Source organism: Mastomys coucha, unplaced genomic scaffold (genome assembly GCF_008632895.1).
Source record: "Mastomys coucha isolate ucsf_1 unplaced genomic scaffold, UCSF_Mcou_1 pScaffold7, whole genome shotgun sequence".
Taxonomy (NCBI): domain Eukaryota; kingdom Metazoa; phylum Chordata; class Mammalia; order Rodentia; family Muridae; genus Mastomys; species Mastomys coucha.
Genome location: NW_022196913.1, coordinates 103,570,964 through 103,591,067, shown reverse-complemented (window position 1 = coordinate 103,591,067; position 20,104 = coordinate 103,570,964).

The window sequence follows — 20,104 nt, the reverse complement described above, 5'->3', positions numbered from 1 at the left end:
GGTGGGAGAGCACTCTCATACAGGCAAAAGGGAAGGGAGAGGGCAGATATGGGATGGGGGGTGGTGCAGGGGTGACAGGGAAGTAGGATATCGTTTGAGATGTAAATGAATAGAATGACTATGAAAGAAAGAAAGAAAGAAAGAGAGAGAGAGAGAAAGAAAGAAGAGAAGAAAGAAAGAGCAAGCTTGTTTAGACCTTTCATTTGTGACTATAATATCCTCTAGCTGTGACAAGGTTGCCAGCAGGCCAAGCCAATTTATGCTCTTTGCTAGGAGGGACATTTTATGGGAAAATAAAATGGCTTGAAAAATTAGAAGAAAAAAAAAAAGAAATGCCATCCCTACAACAAATCTTGGGTTTTGAAAAGATGATTTGATATAGGGGCTGAGGAGGAAGAAATGACATGACATATTAATATAAGACATGCTTTATTCAGGGGACTGCAATAAATGTCTTCACATAAGATTTTCTTAATTTCTTTCCTCCAAATCTCACTACTGGTTCGCTCTGCCATGAACATGTGGAGGAATGGGTTCTTCATATATAAGTAGCTGGTTGGTCATGGAGTTAGAATTCAGAGCCCACCCAGTGATTCTTCAGATTCTGAGTGGTTTTTACTTTAGTTTATGAAATGAAAAACAAATTCTCCTTTAAAGAGAAAATGAAATTAGTAATTTAGGACTACCATGTTTTGCCCTGAGAAGGGTTTCTCTAAAGGGAAATCTTTGAGATCTGGCATCATTTCCTGCAATTCCCTAGTCTATGGGATAGCTGCTGGGGCACAGGTGGACATTGGGAGTAAATGAAATCTCTAATAGCTTTCTAAGAGGCCAGTATTACTATAATTCTGAATTCTGCTCTGTAGCTTCTGACCTATGTAGAGGTTTTACTAGAGAGCAATGAAATATCCCATCTCAATCTAATTTATACTTAAGAGGGAAGAAATAACAAAGTATATGAGTCCAAACTCAAGATAATCCTCCATTTTGAGCTGATTTCTAAAATTGAGGAGGCCAGTAGTTTCTGTATATTTTATTTATGAAGTGAGTAATAGCTTTATTGGGGTTCTGAAAAATTACTGTTGCTAGGGCTAAAACATCATAGTTTATGACAAGGGAAGAAAAGTCCTATTGTGGGGCACGATCCCAAGTCCATCCTGACTCACCTTGATTTTAACAATGTCTCTCCTTGAGGGGAGACTTGGATTCCTGTTTATGAAGATCTCAATATTTTTTCTTTTGCCACCAGAGCAATGAGGAAATTGCCTAACATATGGTTTATAATTCTTAGCATTATTAAAAGTTTCTTAAAACTAAATGAAACTTTTATGTTATATGCCCTCCCCTCTCAAGTCTTAGGGATCATCATGGAAGAGTGGGTGGAAAGAAGGTAAGGGAAAATGATGGGGAAGACAACCATGAAAGTGTTTCCAGACACAACATGGTTGTTGCACACATGAATCCACAGTGGCTGTAGTTGCCTACACAAGACCTTCATAAAATAAAGTCTATCAAAATTCCAGTATGGATGGAGCAGCTTGTGAAGCTCCACCTCTAACTGGAAAACTATTGGCAATGATTGGATGATGCAGGCGGTAGAGTTACTAATTTTTTTCAGGAATGTGGCTCTGGCAGACTTCCTATGTTCCAGTGGATGACTCTGCTTCCAGGGAAGTAGAAGAACGAATCAGATTCAATGGATTAAAAAGACAAAGAGGACATGAAGTTGGGAGGGAGACATGGTGGGGGATGTTTGAGGCTTGCAGAGGAGGGAACAGAAAAGGAAACAATTATAGCATACTATGTATGTGTACAGAAGTCTTAAAGAGTGACTAAAATATATATTCAAAAAGTTATATTCTACCTAGGGATAGTGAAGTCATGGATCTTGGGGCCTGCAACCAGCACTTTACCAGACCAGCAAAATCCCCAACTACGTTCTAAATGTTTGTTCTTTTGTTTACAGATAAGTGTGACCCCCATCAAAGAAACTTTGCAACAAATGAAAACCACTACAGAAAAACACAACCAGTAAAATTCAGTTGTTTGGCCTAGTCCTAATGGATACATCTATAATACAACTCCTGAACGAAAACCACAGAAATTATTTTCTATTGGCCCACCTATCCATCCATCCATTCATTAGTTTATCCATCCATCTAGGCAACCTAAAGTTTTATTTAATTTCTTCCTATGAAACCTAGAACAATACAAAAAGCTGTAATGTTTTTACATGGGACAGCCTTGATCTTTTTTGAGGAATAGATTAATATACTTGGGGGGGGGGTAAAGGGACATAAAGATAAAGGCAGACTGACAGAAAGACTGACAGACAGACAGACACACACAGAAGCATAGAGAGACAGAAATACAGAGACCGAAACACACAGACACTGAGTGAGAGAGAACAAGAGGAGGCACTGAGAGGCAGGGAGGGAGGAAGGGAGGGAGGGAGGGAGAAAGGGAGAGAGAGAGAGAAAAAGAGAGTAAGACTCTTGATTTTAATCTGATAACAACAGACCACCATTGCAATTTTCTAAGCAGTAAGATATTCCCAGCTGCTGATTTTATTTTACATTCTACTCTCTTTTGTAAAGTAGGTTACAGGTGCTAGTGTATTAAAAGAGAGGCTCTTAAAGAAAGTATTGCCGACAGTCCAGCCAAGAAGAGAGCTTGCCTTGATCTTAGTTTGATGAAATGGAGTCTGAAACAGGTGATTATGTTCAAATCCTGCTTCATGAGTAGTGCCAACAAGGCTTGCTGATAGTCAGGAGGAGAAAAGGCAAGGAAAGGGGAACCAATGTCAGACTTTTGGCTTTGGCAACAAAATAACCACTGATGTCATTGCCCAAAATAGGGAAAGCCAGGTTTTGGATAGTGGAGAATTTAGTCTTTCCAGCTTTCACTGTCCTTGACCCTCAGGACAAGCCACAGCAGGTGCAATGCAGATGGCATTTTGGACTGAGTGGCTTTGGGGAGCAGCTGCAGTAGTCACAGGAACCAAGCCTGTTTATGCCAGGAGTTCTGGTGAGGACTCAGAGGTGAGGATTTTGGCTGAGTTTGAGCAGATTTGCTGAGCTAGCACAGGCAGGAGCACTCACACTCTGCCTCTCTGAGACTTGGCTGCCTGGTCTAGAGCTGAATCCCATAGCATGGTATAGCGTTGATCAAAGAAGGTGCTTTGATTAAAGGATGTCAAAGGCACCTTTAGTGGTTCAGAAAAAAGTGTGCTATGTGGCCATTTCTACTATAATCATTTGCATGTATGCAGTGTCTTTAAACACTTTAATTTTATGTATGTGCCCCTGTGTATATGTGTGCATCATCTACATGCAGGAGCCCATGGTGGTCAGAAGAGGCATTGGATTCCTTGGTACTGGAGTTAAAGTGAGCTGATATGTGAGGTCTGGGAGCTAGATCTAGATCCTCTGCATGGATAAGGACCCTAGCCTCTGAGCCATCTCTCTAGCCACTTACACAGTGTTTTAATATTTTCTTTTGTTGTGTTATTTTTAAATTTAAATTAAAATATAAGCACATCATGTTGTCTACATTTTCTTCCCTCCAACATCACCCATGACTCTTCAAATATTTGTATGTCTCTCCTCACTCTCTCAAATTCATATCCTCATTTTAAAAATGTATTTTATGACAATTTTATAATGTATGTAATGTATTAGGAACATACACTTCTCTCTTGTATACTTTCTCCATTCCTACAGATTCCCTTCCTTTTCTCTACCAGTCTCCTTTATACTTCCATGTCTTATTTTTAAATTAATTTTCATATGGTATATTTTGACTATATTTCTCCTTTCTCAACTCTCCCATGATCTACTTCTCAATTCACCTAATTTTATATCCTTTCTCTCCCTTTCTATTTCTCATAAAAACCCTCAACAATATCAAAAGCAAAAATCAAAACAAAAAACAAAAATTCCAAAACAAAAACAGACAAGAAATGTTCAAACAAAAGGAGATGAAACAAAGAGCTCTCAACAAACATACTAAGCCCAACCAAACCCAACCCAAACCAAACCAAAACCCAAAAGCAGGAGGTTGGTCTTATTTTATATTGGCCATTGGCTTCTCAGCACGGTGTGTCTATTATATCGTGATATTTTATTATAGAACATAGATTTTTTTCCCCATTTGCCAATATGGTTAGGTACAGGACTTTGGCATTGCTTCCGACTCTCAGTGCTCTCTTCATGGCCACTTTTTCTTTATTGATATTTATTGTTACATACACACATGCAAACACACACACTCAAGCATACACACACTTTTAAATCTGTTTAGTAATGTTTATATGCATATAATTTCAGGGCTGATCACTTGATATTAGACCTCCAATTAGGGGTCTCATCCTTGGGGAAGACTAATTCTTCCTTTCTCTACATTCCTCAGTTGTCTCTCGTTCTTTGTCTAGGGATAAGGCCTCATATTTCCTCCTTGCATATTAGTATGTCTGTTGGTACTGCCATTGCTTGAATATTGTTTAGGTATCCATATTGTTGTGGTATATTAGGTGTGGTTTCACACCTCTTGGGATCCAAGGACTCCCATAAGCTTCTCTACACCCCACTGTAAATTTATTTTGACTTAAAGTAGATAAACTAGAACAACAAAAACCACAACAGAGATTATAAATCCACAACAGGCATGAGTCCAAAAGCAGAGATTCTGGAGAGCATCAAGGAACAATGAGAGGAAAGCTAGTAAGAACCAGAGCTGGGGGAGGATTGCATTGAAACAATGTCTCTGCCCATCACAAGGATGTTTCATGAATTCACAGCAGTTGTGGTTCCCTGCACATAGATTCCATAAGATCATTACAGCCAAACTTCTATTGTAGATGGGTAAGGAGTTCATGAGTCCCCAACCCCATCTGGGAAGTTATTGGTAATTGACAGATGCTGGGGTAAGGACAGTTTTTTTTCAGTGGTGTGGCTCATGTTATGGTTGCATGTTTTCTAGCAGATTGTTCTTCACTCATGCAGGTATAGGTAGCATGAATCATACTCTGGGTTCCCTTTTTAAAAGAGAGCTGAAATAGTGAGGGAATCATGGTGGGATGGTGGGAATGTTTGAGAAGAATTGAAGGAGTGGGAGTAGATAGAATCAAAATGCATTACATGCATGTGTGAAATTCTCAAAGAGCCTTATAAGAAAGGGAATCTAGGATTGCTGAAAATGTGGCTAGGTTGGGTGTCAAAGGCAGAAACACTGTGAAATCAATCTGTGAGAGTTCACTGCTCAGTGGCAAAACCTTTACTCAGGTGACCTTCTGTGAAGGATCAGCTGTTATTTTGTAGACTTTGGTGTCCAGCTATAGACAACTGATGATCTACAGAACACCACTATCAGTATTTTCTGTGAGCTTGTCTATTGAGTAAGTCTACATTTTAACAAGATCCCAGATAAATGGATTACAAATACTTATTTATACTGAGGAGCTTAAAAAAAAAACAAACAGGTAAGCTGGGTGTGGTACATGACTGTGTTCCCAGTGCTCAGAGGTAAAGACAGCACTGTCCATTCATCTGCCACTGGACACATCTCTATCACAGGAGTTTTAGTGCAGACGAACTTCTACCATGAGACACAACAAACATCCAATTGAATGGAAAGTATGAGATCTCCCTGTTCTCTTCAGCTCCTGATACTCTCAAGTCAGCTGGATAACAAAGGAGCTACAGTTATATCAAGAGAGAGTGATATAGGCTATCGGGGAAAACTGGATTGCTTATTCACATAGAGGGTGAGGAAGACTGTATCTGGAAGGCAGGGGACCCTGTAGGGCAACCCTTTGTGTCACCATGTCCTATAATTAAGGTCAACATGAAACTGTGACAGTATAATCCAAGTGGGATGATAAATGTTTCAGAACTTCCAGGAACGGTCACCGCTCTAAACAAAACAATGAGACCTGCTGATATGTTTCTGAGAAAAAGGAGCAACATTGAATGAACAGTAGAAGATGTTCATTATAGATGCCAGCTAAGGTCATGTGACAAGTTACAAACATGAGGACTGAAAACATGACAGTGTTTCTTCCCTATTTATAAAATTTTCTTTATTTTTGAGAATTTCATAAATGCATACAATAAAATATAACATCTGCTTCCATCGCCCCTTAATTTGTCCCATATATCTCTCAACATGTGTTCTTCCCAATATCATGTCTTTTAACTTACTAAGTTCAGTTATTGCTGTTCATAGTGCATAGATATGGAACCACCCACTGAAACATAGAAAATGTACCAGTAGCCACATCCTCAGTGGAAAAAGGCTCTCCCATCCCTAACAACTAATTTTTTTGCTTAGTCATTTTTATTGGATATTTTTATTTATTTAAATTTCAAATGTTATCCCCTTTCCCAATTTCTCCCCCAGAAACTCCCTATTCTCCCCTTCTCCTCCTGCTTCTATGAGGGTGTCCCCGCATCCACCCATCCACTTCTGCCTCCCTGCCCTAGAATTCCCCTACACTGGGGCATCAAGCCTTCAAGGGACCAAGGGCTTCTTCTCTCATTGCTACTTGACAAGGCCATCCTCTGCTACATATATGGCTGGAGCCATGAATCCCTGCATGTGTACTCCTTGGTTGGTGGTTTAGACCCTGGGAACTCTGGTTGGTTGATATTGTTGTTCTTCATATGGGGTTGCAAGCACCTTCAGCTCCTTCAGTCCTTTCTCTAACTCCTCCATTGGAGACCCTATGATCAGTTCAATGGTTGGCTGCAAGCATCTGCCTCTCAGAAGATAGCTATATCAGGCTCCTGTCAGCATGCACTTCTTGGAATCCACAATAGTGTCTGTATTTGGTGACTGTATACAGAATGGATTGCCAGATGGGGCAGTTTCTGGATGGCCTTTTCTTCAGTCTCTGCTCCACACTTTGTCTCTGTATTTTCTTCCATGAGTATTTTGCTACCCCTTCTAAGAAGGAATGAAGCACCCACACTTTGGTCTTCCTTCTTCTTGAGATTCATGTGGTCTGTGAATTGTATCTTGGGTATTCTGAGCTTTTGGGCTAATATCCACTTATCAGTGAGTGCATACCATGTGTGTTCTTTTGTGATTGGGTTACATCATTCAGGATGATATTTTCTAGTTCCATCCATTTGCCTACAAATTTCATGAATTTATTGTTTTTAATAGCTGAGTAGTACTCCATTGTATAAACGTACCACATTTTCTGTATCCATTCCTCGGTTGAAGGACATCTGTGTCCTTTCCATCTTCTGGCTATTATAAATAAGGCTTCTAAGGTCATAGTGGAGCATGTGTCCTTATTATATGTTGGACCATCTTTTGGGTATATGCCCAGGAGTGGTATAGCTGGGTCCTCAGGTAAGGGGTAAGAGTATAGAGATCACGTACCTCACCTATGCCAGGGTTTTGGTTGGCTTTCTCTTTCAGGTCTTGTGCACAGTAATAATAAATAGAGTGAATTTATTTTTTAGATAGGGTGAATTTATAATTGCAATAGCTATGCCAGGTGAGGAACACAATATGGTTTGGCATCCCTCTCCACTCACTGGTTCGTAAATTCATTCTGCCTTGCCTTTGTTGATGTTTTCTGAGCCTTGCTGTTGATAGGGTTAATAAAATTATCTGTTTAGAATAGACCACTTAGTCTTTTATTCTCAGCACTGACCTATTATGCAAATCTCCATTGACTGCTGCTCACTACAAAAATAAAGCTTCCCTGGCCAAAACTGAGCAGCCCAGGTCTATAGGTACAAATATAAATATTCAGCTTATGATCAAACAGTACAGAGCATGACAGCTTAGCAAAATAAAAGTTGCAGATTCTACCCTAGAGCCTATGATATCCTCAGCCATGGGCTTTGGCAAGGTTTATAGAACCAATGAAATTACCTCCTGGGGAGAAGTCCTTAAATACAATCAGAATTATTTAGATACACCTTAAAAGATGTTCCACTATTGAATCATAGGCATCGAAGCAAGTGCCTACAGTCAGGTAAGATCTTCTGTGTGTTTTTCCTCCAGCAGCCTATGAAACACTTTCTGGAACCATGAAACGGAACTAACAGGAAAGAAGTTTTCTCTTTAGTTTGACACTAATGTCTCTATGTCCTAAACCCAAAGTTGTGGTGTCCTCTGCAATAGAATATTACCATGTTGTTATGGTGGGCCATTAATGGTGTAGAGGGAATATTTTCTTTTGGTATGGATGTGGCACCTGTCAATAATAAATCTGATAGCACATAGCCTAGGCAAGAAATAGAAGGTGGGACATCTAGGAGGCAGAAAGGATTCTGGGAGAGTGTCAGGCAGGAGATTTGCCCAGGACAATGTGACAAGACAGATGCATGGCACCTAAGCACAGGTAACCAGTCACCTGGCAGAATGTAGATTAGAACATGTGGGTTATGTTATTTTAAAGTATGATTTAGTCAGACAAAAGCCTATATGGCCAAGGTATTTGTAAATATATTTTGAGTTTGAGTCTTATTTCTGTGAGCATGAGGCTGGGAGAAAGAACCAAGCATAACTCTTATAAATGGAAATGACAATCACCTGTGTTATTTTGGAAACCTTTTGGACATGTGTGATCAGTGTCTTATACAGTGGTATTCCATGCCTTTTATTGTAATTTTTAAGGGATATATGTGTGTGTGTACACATAGAGATAAAAATCAAATATTTAGATTGCTGTGGCACACAGACTCATGGACTGATCATCTACTAGGCTCCCAGATCCCTCAATATGAAGGTGATTACCAATAGACTACCCAGCCCTTATGTGTAAATGAATTTAATAAATATATCTTCACCATATGTATTTTTTCCTGAATTTGTTCCTCTAGACAACTTTTATTAATTCAGAGGCTTATTAGGGAAGAATTGAACCATAAAATCTTATATTACATAACAACCACTTATTAGGCTGGGATTATCCTGAATTAAGAGTGTCTGTGACATCAGCAATTTCATGTGGCAGGTGTCAAGTGTTAACAGCCAAGAGAGCAGGATGTTAGGTGGACACCAAAGGGTAGGGGGAAATTGAGAGAGGGCATGTGTGTACATGTGAAGTTGTCCAATAGGAAGTTTATAGGGGGTTTCTAGGTTGGAGAAGTCTGCAGCTTAGCAGCAGCTCGGGCTTTGTCTGGAGATACTAGGTTCGGTTTCATGGGGGAGGTAAACTAAGACGCTCTGCTTGGCTAAAAATATGCTTATTTGGGTTATATTTAAAGCAGTTGGAAGTGGAAGAATGAGAATCTGGCACCAATAGAGCTTTGAATTAATAGTCCCAATCTGTTTGCTGTAAAGAAGCAAACTCGAAGGGCCAATGTCCCAGGGCTGTCTTTAATTTATTTCTATGACAGCACCTGTTATTCTAGGCTTCAGATTACAGGGCTTTGCCCCATATAATAGAGGAGGAAATGTCTTATTGGAATATCTATTTCTGTAAGTCAAAGAGAGCCAACAACAGTCACACAGATTCTCTACCTACCTGTCACAACCAAAGGTCTATTTCCTAGTATACATATGCCTTGCTTATTTGATTTTACATTGATCCACAGTTCTCAAGCCCTTGGGACTGCATTTTAAAATGCTGGTGCACAAAGTTTAGAGCCATTAGAAATTCTAGGATGGTACCCAGACACTGGACCTGTTTAAACATTTCCCCAAGAAGTTCTGATAGATCAGTAGGATGGAGAGGACAATTGTAGAGAAGGATAGAATTCTAAGTTTGGAGTCTTGTCTATTGTTAGTGCTTAGAAAAATCACATCCCAAAGAGGAATTGTCAAAGGCATCCATAGAACAATGTGTCTCTGAGCTGCTTCTGACTTCCTAAGAAGTTGAAGAAGCTGTAAATTGTCTTCCTAAAGGCATGGCATAGAAACAGAGTTACTTTTTCCCAAGTAAGTTATCAAAGCCAGAATGAATGCTATAATTTTTCCCTGTGCATGAGAGCTGGCAATAAAGAAATTATAGCCCATATCTAAGAGAATGAGGGTTACACCTGCTAAGGCCAGAATAATCTGTGCAAACTGGCTGGGCTTTCCTCTTCTGACTACATTTTTCATTATCTTGCACCTTGTTTTTCAGATATATTTCTACATGGATATCCATGCTTTATCAACCTCAAAAGTAAGAATGCCATGCCCAAACTTGGCCTTTGAGTTTTCAATGTGAAGTTTCCTGTTCTAAGTGAAACAATTATCAAATACGTTTGCTTTTCTTCCACGACTCTATCTAGTCTTGCTTTATTTCAGGCAACTTTCATCTTGAACACTCAGAAGAAAATGTCAGGTTCCACACACCATAATACTCACTCTGTCCAAAACTAACAATCAGATTCATCACAATTATGTTTTAAATAATACTGGAGCTCAGCTTATGTAACAATGAAAGAGAAGTGACAACTCATAGGAAAGAGTTTGCAACAGTCTTGAAATAGTTTACATCTCCACTCTCTGTTCAAGTGTCCTAGGAGTGCTAAGCTATCTACATGTTTAGCCCTTGCTTACTTGCACACTCTTGCTCATACTGATCCCATTAGAATGATCACCAGGGCAACTAGAACTAGCCTCAAGGCTCCTCCCAAGCATCCAAGCATCATCATCAATCTCTCCATTTCCCCCACCTCTTTCTCTGGTACATTTATGCATAATTGTATATCTGCATATATTCATACATGTAAATACAGGCATACAAGTGCCATGGCTTGTATGAGAAGGTCACAGCACAACAACTTGTACTTGCTTTCTACTTAATTTGAGGCATGTTCTCTTCTCTGTGCACTGTTGTATAAGCCAGGCTACATGTTTGGTAAACTTCTGGGAAGTCGTCTGTTTCCGCCTACCGTCTTATAGGAGCGCTGGGTTACAGGTGAGCGCTACTGTGCAGGCTTTACATGACTTACGGTTATCCTAGCCTAGGTGTTCATGCTTGTATATAAAGAACTCTACCCACTGAGCAATCTTTCCAGCCTCCAAGCATCACATTAGCAGAATCCTCCATCTCTGATCCCTCCATCAAGGCTGATATGTTGTGATTCCTCCACATACTCCTTAGTCCCTGGAGCTGCTATGATTGTGCTACTTGTCTCAGGATAGTGCTACTGTCATTTGTTTGACTGAGAGTTCTCTGAAAGGCCAGTCAGATCAATAATGTAGTATTTTGCTTGTTTATTATTCTCAGTGGCATTGAAGACACTTTGACGTTCTTATACACTAGTGCAATGCTTCAGCCTTTCTCTGAGGAGGAGTGTTATATCCCAAAAGAGTCAAAATACTGAGGGGCCAACAAGAAGCTCTGACCAGCGCATGGCTCCCTGTCTTTTTCTATTTATTTCATTTATTTATTTATTTAAAGATACAGTTTTTTTGAGAATTTCATTGAACATATTTGATCATAGACCTTCTACTCCAACTCCTCCCACATCTTCCTGCCCACTTAACATCGTTTTCTTAACACCTCTTAAAATCAAAACTCCACATAAAATAAAATCCCCAAACATGGAATCCAGTTTATGTTGGATGACTACTGAGCATGTGGCTAGCCGTAGAATGTGGTCGATATACTCAGTGTTACTCTTTTGAAGGAAACATACTCGCTTTCTTCCGGGAGGTATCAATTGTCAATAGTGTTTTCGGTGAGGGTGGGACTTCATGCTCCTCTCATCTCCTCATGCTTGTATTTTGTCTGGCTTGAACTTGGGTAGGTCTTGTGCATGCTGCCCCAGTATCTGTGCATCTATACTGAGTATCTGGAAACTGTAGCTAGTCTTCTTTTTCCTACCCATTATTCCCCTGGTTTCACCCCCCTAACACTAGATAGAAGAAAAACAAAGACAGAATGGAAAGAGGAATTAGGAAGTTCTCTGAATCTAATGTTTTAAACTTTGATTCTTCTTTGACCACAACTACTAACAAAGGTAACCAACCTCCTTAAATGAGCAACAACCATCCCCACATCTCTCATGGCCCTAGCATTTATATACCCTCTGAAAAGCTCCCAGAATTCCAAATGTCACAGAATCACAGAGATTGTCTGCAGCTGGCAAAACCATGCTAGAGCATGAGGCAAATCATAGTCAGCTGGTTCGAACAGTCAAAAGCAACCGACATCCCTACACCTGGGATTAAAATGAAAGCACATTCTTATAAATATTTCTGCATTTTTTCAAAGAAACCAAAATTCCAGAATTCTCAAAAGTATCACTACAGGAAACTGATTTTTAAAAAGCCATCCACCAAAGAAGCTTCTCCTTGCACAAGTGATAATTAACATAAAAAGCCATGGTTTGCCAATATGCAGAGAATAAGGTACTGGAATTCAGGCCTCAGATGGGTTGTGGATATCAGACCCTTCTCCTCAAAGCTCAAGGATCAATTTCATTTCTTGCTGGATCTTCTGAAAGGAAGGATTCTCCTACACAATCAGAAGCCGACATGTGGCTTTTCATTAAGACAGGCCTGCTATTTGTTGTCAGTTCCTGAGTCTCAGCAAGTTATTTATTTTACAGTTGATGGTAAACATTTGGGACATTGATGGAGCCTCTCCTTTTGTCATTGTTATAATAAAGATTAGAAGAACCAAGGGAGCCATAATATGTTTCTGTCAGAAAAAAAAATATGTTTACTGTATTTTTAGAACTACCAGGGATAAAGAGTTAAATAAAATGCAAGAGCTTTTATTATAAAATCTATATCTCTGACTCTTTTAGCTTTTTGGACCTTTCAGAGGGAAGTCATGATAGGCCCCTTTTTGTGAGCATATCATAGCCTCAGTAATAGTGTCAGACCCTGGGTCCTCTCCTTTGAGCTGGATCCCAATTTGGGCCTGTCACTGGACCTCCCTTTCCTTAGGCTCTTCTCCATTTTTGTCCCTGCAATTCTTCAAGAGATTGGAGGCCCCAGGGAGTGGGGAAGTCTGGTGGGGTGAGGATGTGGACTGGGGACATCCTCCTGGGGATGGGGGGGTTGAGAGGCTGGGGAGAAGAAGAGGTATGGAATGTGGAATAGTTAGAGGGTAAACCGGGAGGGGGATAAAGTCTGGACTGTAAAAAAAAATTAAATAAATAAAAAAAAGAATCTACAGCTCAGGAATCAGTGGTGTATGTGGCTTGGTTGGTAGTTTGCCAAGCAGTCAGGAAACCCTGTCAATTCCTGACACTTTACACACCACACATGGATTTGAATGACTATAATTCCAGCATTTAAGAAGTAGGGGTAGAAGGATCAGAAGTTGAAGATTATACTCAGCTACATAGCAAATTTGAAACTAGCCTGGACTACATAAGATTCTTTTACAAATAGAAGTGGGAGAGGGTGGGTTGGTGAGCAGGAGGAAGGGGAAGGGAATAGGTTTTTTTTTTTTTTTTCCTCCAGAAGGGAAGCCAGGAAAGGGGAAATCATTTAAAATGTAAATAAAGAAAATATCTAATAAAAAAGAGGAAAATAAAAATAGAAATCTAAAGCCTAATGGCAAGAAAGGTAATTTTGTGATAAATATACATGACTAGGGACGATGGATGAGATGGGTAGAAGGAATCCCATTTTACAGGGTTTTCTAAATTCTTTGGTGTAAATATTTCTAGTATGTCTGATTTTATAGTCCTGTCTTCAAAACCTTAGCTACAGGGCCCATCCATGCCTGTGTCTGAGTCTTGCTTACACCAGATTTAAGAGCAAGGAACGACCACAGAGGCATCATAAAAGTCCCAGAATAGGGAATTGAAAATGGTGGGCCAGAGGCAGTAGTTTTTGTGGTGCTAATGAAATTGAAGCTTCAGGGTTTCTCACTTGTATGTTCTTATTCTGAATAGACATACATTTGCATAGTTAGTTTTATATCCAGAATTTCATATCCTTCTGTTAAAAAAGAATCATCTAAATGATTCTTATGTAAGCCTCATCTTCCATTTCTGTTTGATTTTTGTAATTTAGTTTTCCTTTCGGGACAGTCTCATGTAGCTCCGGCTGGCTTTGGATGCCCAGGCCTCCTGCTGCTCCTGCAGTAGTCTGTAGCTTGTGGCTTGACATGTTCTCCTTGTGTGGGTACTGCTGAGGCTTGCTGGGTCGTTGGCAGTGTTGTTCTTCAGCATGCCTTATGAACTATAGAAAGGCCAATGTCTGCAGATTGGAGTTTTTAATGATCTTGGATGCTTCCAGAAATGTCTGGATGTTCAACCACTGTTCTTCAATTTTCACAAAATGAGATGTTCTTTCTCTAGAAGTCCTATTTTGTCCCAGGTCTTTAATCTGTTTTTTTGTTTGTTTGTTTGTTTGTTTTGTTTTTTGTTTTTGTTTTTTTTTCTGTGAAAAGATCCTCATCAGAGGGGGCATTATTTCTTATCTGTACTTAGTCAATCTTTCACCAGCCTCTGCAAGGAACTTTACTAGGTACTTATATAATTAACTCTGTTAATCATTCTCCTTTTTTAGGTCTCTAATCTAGGGTACCTCAAGTTCTACTTCCCAGCCTATGGATGGGCTCTCCTGGGTAGGATTTTCTTTTCTGTTCAACCACCTATTTTAAGCAAATGAACCAAATGATATTGCTTTTCTGGGGGAACGAACTTCAGATCATAGGGGCAGGTACCACTGGCAGTTCATTTAATAGACTAATAAAGTAGGCATGGTAAAATGTCCCATTGGTCACATTGCTATACAGCCTAAACCAGGACCCTGAAGCCTTGTTTCCTTTGTAATTCCTTAGATTTCTGTGCATGAATGGGGAAACTCTAGGTCTTTCTCATAAACGACACTAGCTTCTATTTCCTTTCTCTGGTACTATGGGAAAGTACTATAAGCAAATATACATGGGCAGCAGATACAGAAGTTGGAGAGACTAAATTTTGTCAAATTCTGTTACAACAACCTCATAATTGAAGCAATTAAAGCAGATGATTGGTTTATGTTCCTCCTTTTATAGCTGAAAAGCTAGTGGCCCAGAAAGAAGAAGTGATCTCCCCAAGGTCATAGTCAGTTAGTGGCAAAGCCCTAAATGAGTCAAGCTTCAGCCTCCTGACTCCTGGAGTTCTTTAGAGTTCACGCTACAGGGTATTTGGAGGGTTGGATGATACTGGTAAGTGAAAAATCTTTGCCTGAGTTATTTTCCCTTGGCAGATTCTCTTAGCTTTTTCTCTCAATTGATATCTGGGACAAGTATCTGCTTGTATTTCCTCAGCATTGGCCTGGGCCAGCTGTAAGTCCCTGCTGTGGAGTGGCCATGCGGAGCAGGTGGGCCAAGCATTTTCATTTCATAGGTCATTAGCTCTTGGCACAGACACTTCCCCAGTATCCCTATCTCCCTCGATATTTTATCACCTGCTACAGCGGAGAAGAAGGAGGCTACGGTCTGGGAAACTAGATGGATAAAGCCTTTTGTTGAAGCTGCTTCTAGCTGGCTGGCAAAATTCTACCTGATGCAGGTAATCTCACCAAGAGAGGCCCTATCTTGATCTGGTTTTTTCTTCTCACAAGCTCATGTGCATGCAACCATTATCAAAGGTCAGAAAGATAACATGAATACAGAGGAAGACCAAGGGACAGAAGGAGAAGCCAAGGAGTACGGGAGACAATAGAAACAGAATCTATAAAACATAAAGACATTTTAAACATGAGAAATGTGACTAGAGGAATCAGATAAAGAGAGGGAAAATAGAGAAAGAGGGAAACAGAAAAATTCAGTTCCCAGTTCATATCTGTGGCTGAAATGTAGATTTCTGAGGCTAGTCCAATACCCATTTCCAAGAAAAAGGGAAAAGTGATACATGGAAGAGACAGACAGTAACAGATAATGGAGTTCAGAGATCCTGACTGACCCCTCTAATGGTGTTAATGAGATAAAGTTCCCCAAGATTACAAGGAACATTAGAGATCAAAATATTTGTGATTTACTTTTTTGTGGGTAAAGTGTTCATTTTTTTTTTCTTTTTGCAACAAGACACCCAAGTTTTGTTTGATAAATAAACAGAGTTTAGATGATCCGGGAATCCTTATGATTCATAAGGTTGGTAAGAACTTGGCAGAGAGAAACCTAAGGAACATGACTAGTGGCTTCAAATATCTTCCAGACTATGCTTGTGAATTATGTGTTTTACTGATTAAACTTGAACCTGGGCATGGAAAGCTTAGATGGATATATTTGGAGTCAGTATCAAGAGCCTATAGATCAAGAGTGGTACATTACTCATATTTGCAAGCTTATAAGAAATACAAGTTGACAGGGATATTGCAGTTAGAATGAAACAGAAATACATTGAAGGCAATTATCTCTCTGTGCCATGTCTCTAACCTTGGAAGTTTTGGGACAATTTCTACCTAACTCTGAATATTCCTAATCAGTGATCATCCATGAATAGGTTGAGGTTATCCACACGTCTCTTGAAACTACACATCTGTGTGTGTGTGTGTGTGTGTGCGTGCGTGTGTGTTTACATGCATACGTGTGTATGCTTGTGTGTGTGTAATCATGTGTATGTGTGATATTTGGATATGCATGTTTTATGTATGTATGCTTGTCTGTGTGTGTGTGTGTTCCATGGAACACCACTACAACTCTCATCTTGAACAGCTCTTGTCAGAGTTTAACAATATGAGAAACTTGGGAAGATTTGGAAACAGATGTGAAAAATGGGGCTTGTTTTCTGGGGTTCTGGGTCCAAACTTAGTGGATTTGCAATCTCTCAATGAGTTCCCATCTCATAGCTATGGCTGAAATGTAGATTTCTGATATCCATTAAGTAAAAATCTTAAATTCTGTCTTGGAAAAGAGAAATTAGAACCTATAAGAAAAGGAGTGTTTGAAAGACTCTCTGCAACTGAGATGAAGGTCAAAGGCCAGAGATACAGATCTTAAAGATAAACACTGTCTGAATTTTGGTGCCAACTAACAATGTTTTCCCAGACTGGGAGCCTTTTTGTGAAGCATGAATTTTCACTCGAATCTTTCATTTACTATCTACATAAAGTTTGCCAATTACTTAAGCTCTCTTATCATCCCTTTTCTCTGTTAAGTGGGGACAGAAGGGTCAGGAAGATGGTCCAGTTAGTATGGTACTTGCCACCCAAGCCAGACAATATGAGTTCTATTCCTGAAATCCATATAAAAGTGGAGGGAAATAACCAATCACACAAAATTATCTTCTGACTTCCATATGTACAGTGAGACATATGTACCCACATATGTATAACAATAGTAATATATAAAATGAAAGTAAATGTAATTAAAACTGGGACAACGTTATCACTTTCAAGGGGTCAGGCCTCAACCCACACTTACCCATCCATCAGAAATCTATTCAGCACCTGCAATGCAGTAGCTGGTTTAGTTTAAATTACAAGGTCCCCTAGTGTTCTTTCTACTGCTGTGACAAAATATTGATCAAAAACAACTTAAAGAGTGCCATCATCACTTGTATTGCCATGATAAAACACATGACCAAAAGAAAATCAGGAATGAAAGTGCTTATTTTGCCTTACAACTCTTGGGTCAGAGTCTGGCAATGAGGGGAATTACAGCAAGAACTGGAGGTAGAAATGGAAGCACAAGCTGTGAATGAGTTCTGCTTACTGTGTAGCTTTCTGTGGGTTGCTCAGTCTGCTTTCTTATACCACTCAAAACCCACAGGGGTGAGGCATCCCTTGGTTGGTTGGGCCCTCCCACATCAATCACTAATCAGGAAAATGCCCTACAGATGTGCTTACAGGCAATCTGCTGGAGGCATTTTCTTAGTTGAGGTTCCCAAATTATTCCCAGATAATTTGTCTCAAGAGTCAACAGAAAAACCAAGACAGGGAGGAGAAAGTTTATTTACCTTACATTTCTAGATCACAGTCCATCACTGAGGGAAGTCAAAGAAGGAGCTTGGGATAGGAATCATGGTGAATGCTGTTCATTGGTTTGTTCCCAAGATTTACATCCTGCTACCATTCATGGATGTCCCACATCCACTTGCCTAGGGAGGTCATCACCCATAGTGTGCTATGACCTCTTACAACCATTACTAATCAATCAAATGCCCCATCGTATGTCCACAGACCAATCTGATGGAGTCAATTCTTCAGTTAAAGTCCCTTCTTCCTGGTGATGTCAAGTTGATAACAAATATTGGTCAAGAAGTAGGTATTATTCCCTTTCTATTTGACTTGTTATAGGATGTGCCAGGACCCTCCTGGCCAGTGGGCAGGGAAGGTAGTGGTGGAGTCACAGAGTAGGACTATGGTGATGGCTTTAAAATCTGAGGGTTTAGAGCTTTCTAGCTCTCTAATTGTACTGAAGTGCTGATGATAACTTCTAAAAAGTCCTAAAAACAAAACAAAACAAAACAAAAAACCCTTTCTTGCTCTTTCTCAGGGTAAAAGACTTCTGGCTTAGGCAATTAACATCTGTACCCTAACAGCAGAGGATTAAGCAATGCAGCTTTTGTTCTGTCTCAGCAGGAACTGCTGGGCTCTAATTCAGCCTGCTAGTTGGAAGTTGAAGGAAGAGAAGACACTTAGAGAAGTGATTATAGAATTTATTACTAAGTTGTAGAAAGTTTCCTATGAAAGCTATCTAAGGGGAAAACCAAAAAGATCCTAAGTGGGGAAAGGGACAAATTCTTTAAATGGGGAAATGGAAAAGACTTCTACTCTAAGTGGAGAAAGGCAAAAAATTCTACTCTGTAGATAGATCCCCCTCATCTCTTTGTTCTCAGCACTTATACATCTTTCAGAATACATGATCACGTGTTACAAAGTTCATCATAAGTTCACACAAAAAATCAAATCATAAATTGAAATAGAAGTTTACAACATCGAATGTTTACATGCATAACCATTAGGAGTAATTATCTGGCTAAACATCCATCATCTGTTTCAGCTCCACAGGTTCACAGAAGATTTAAGACTATAATGAAGTTATTGTGAAGTTTTGTATAGATAAACCCAGTTGATATTTTATCTTCTGTTCTAACACCTATAATAAAATGTCAGTTCCCTTTTTGTGACCTTTGATTAATTGTTTTACAACCTCTTGGAATATGTTCTGAGTAGAAGAAAGTTTGGTTACCATCTAAGAGCAATTACCTGGTGACACTTAAGAGACTGGTGGAGTTCTCATTGCAGCTTTGACTATCAGAAAAGGACCTCATAGCAGTCCCATTATGAAAGAGCTTAATAATCACAGATATAATTTTAGGAATTCTTATAGGATCATCATTAAGACTTAAGTCATCTATTTGTCTATATAGCATCTCTACAAGACAATACATCTTCGGGGATCTACAGAGATCTGCTCCAAAGGGGTGTGCTACTTAGTAATTGTTATATATGTTTAATAATAACAGGAAAAGCATATTAATAGCAGGAATCTTTCCTAAAATGAGATCCTTATAGCCTTGCTTAATAAGGGCGTGCCTGTCACAGATTAATAATTCGAAGCAGGCCACTTCAGGATGATCACCTGCTAGGCATTAGCTTGTCTCATTATGGCTCCTGACAAGGATAGATTTGGAATCAGTAGTTGTTTGAATGAGAAGTGTCCCTCAGGCTTAGGTAATTGAGTACTTGGTTTCCAGTTGGTGGTGAGATGTAGTCTAGCCTTGCTAGAGAAAATATATTACTAGCAGAGACCATTGAGAGTATTCAGCTTTGGCCCATATCCTTTTCCCTAGCTGTTTCCATACCTCACCTGCCACTATGGACTCACTCTCCAGAAAGTAAGTCCAAATAAAATCTTCTATAAGTTGCTTTTATTCATCATCATCATTATTACTTTTTAATCACAACCAAAAAGTAGCTATTGCAGAGGCCAAATGTCACAGTTTTTGTGTATGTCTAAGTGGACTGCTATTCTATTCAGTGGGAACTGTAAATCTTCAGGACATTTCTATTTGTTACTTCTTTTGGAAAATCTTGTTGTTCACCTAAACCCCAGAATAGGCACATAATTAACAGTTGATTAACATTCAATTCTTGTTTAGAATGGAATGAACATCTTAGGGATATGTGGATGGCCCAAGTGAAGCCAATCTGATATGTATGCTCTGTAGGATCATTATGGGGACATGAGGAGGAATGGTGCTTCCGTTGTGATAAAAGATTCAAGCTGGAAAGAATGACATCATTG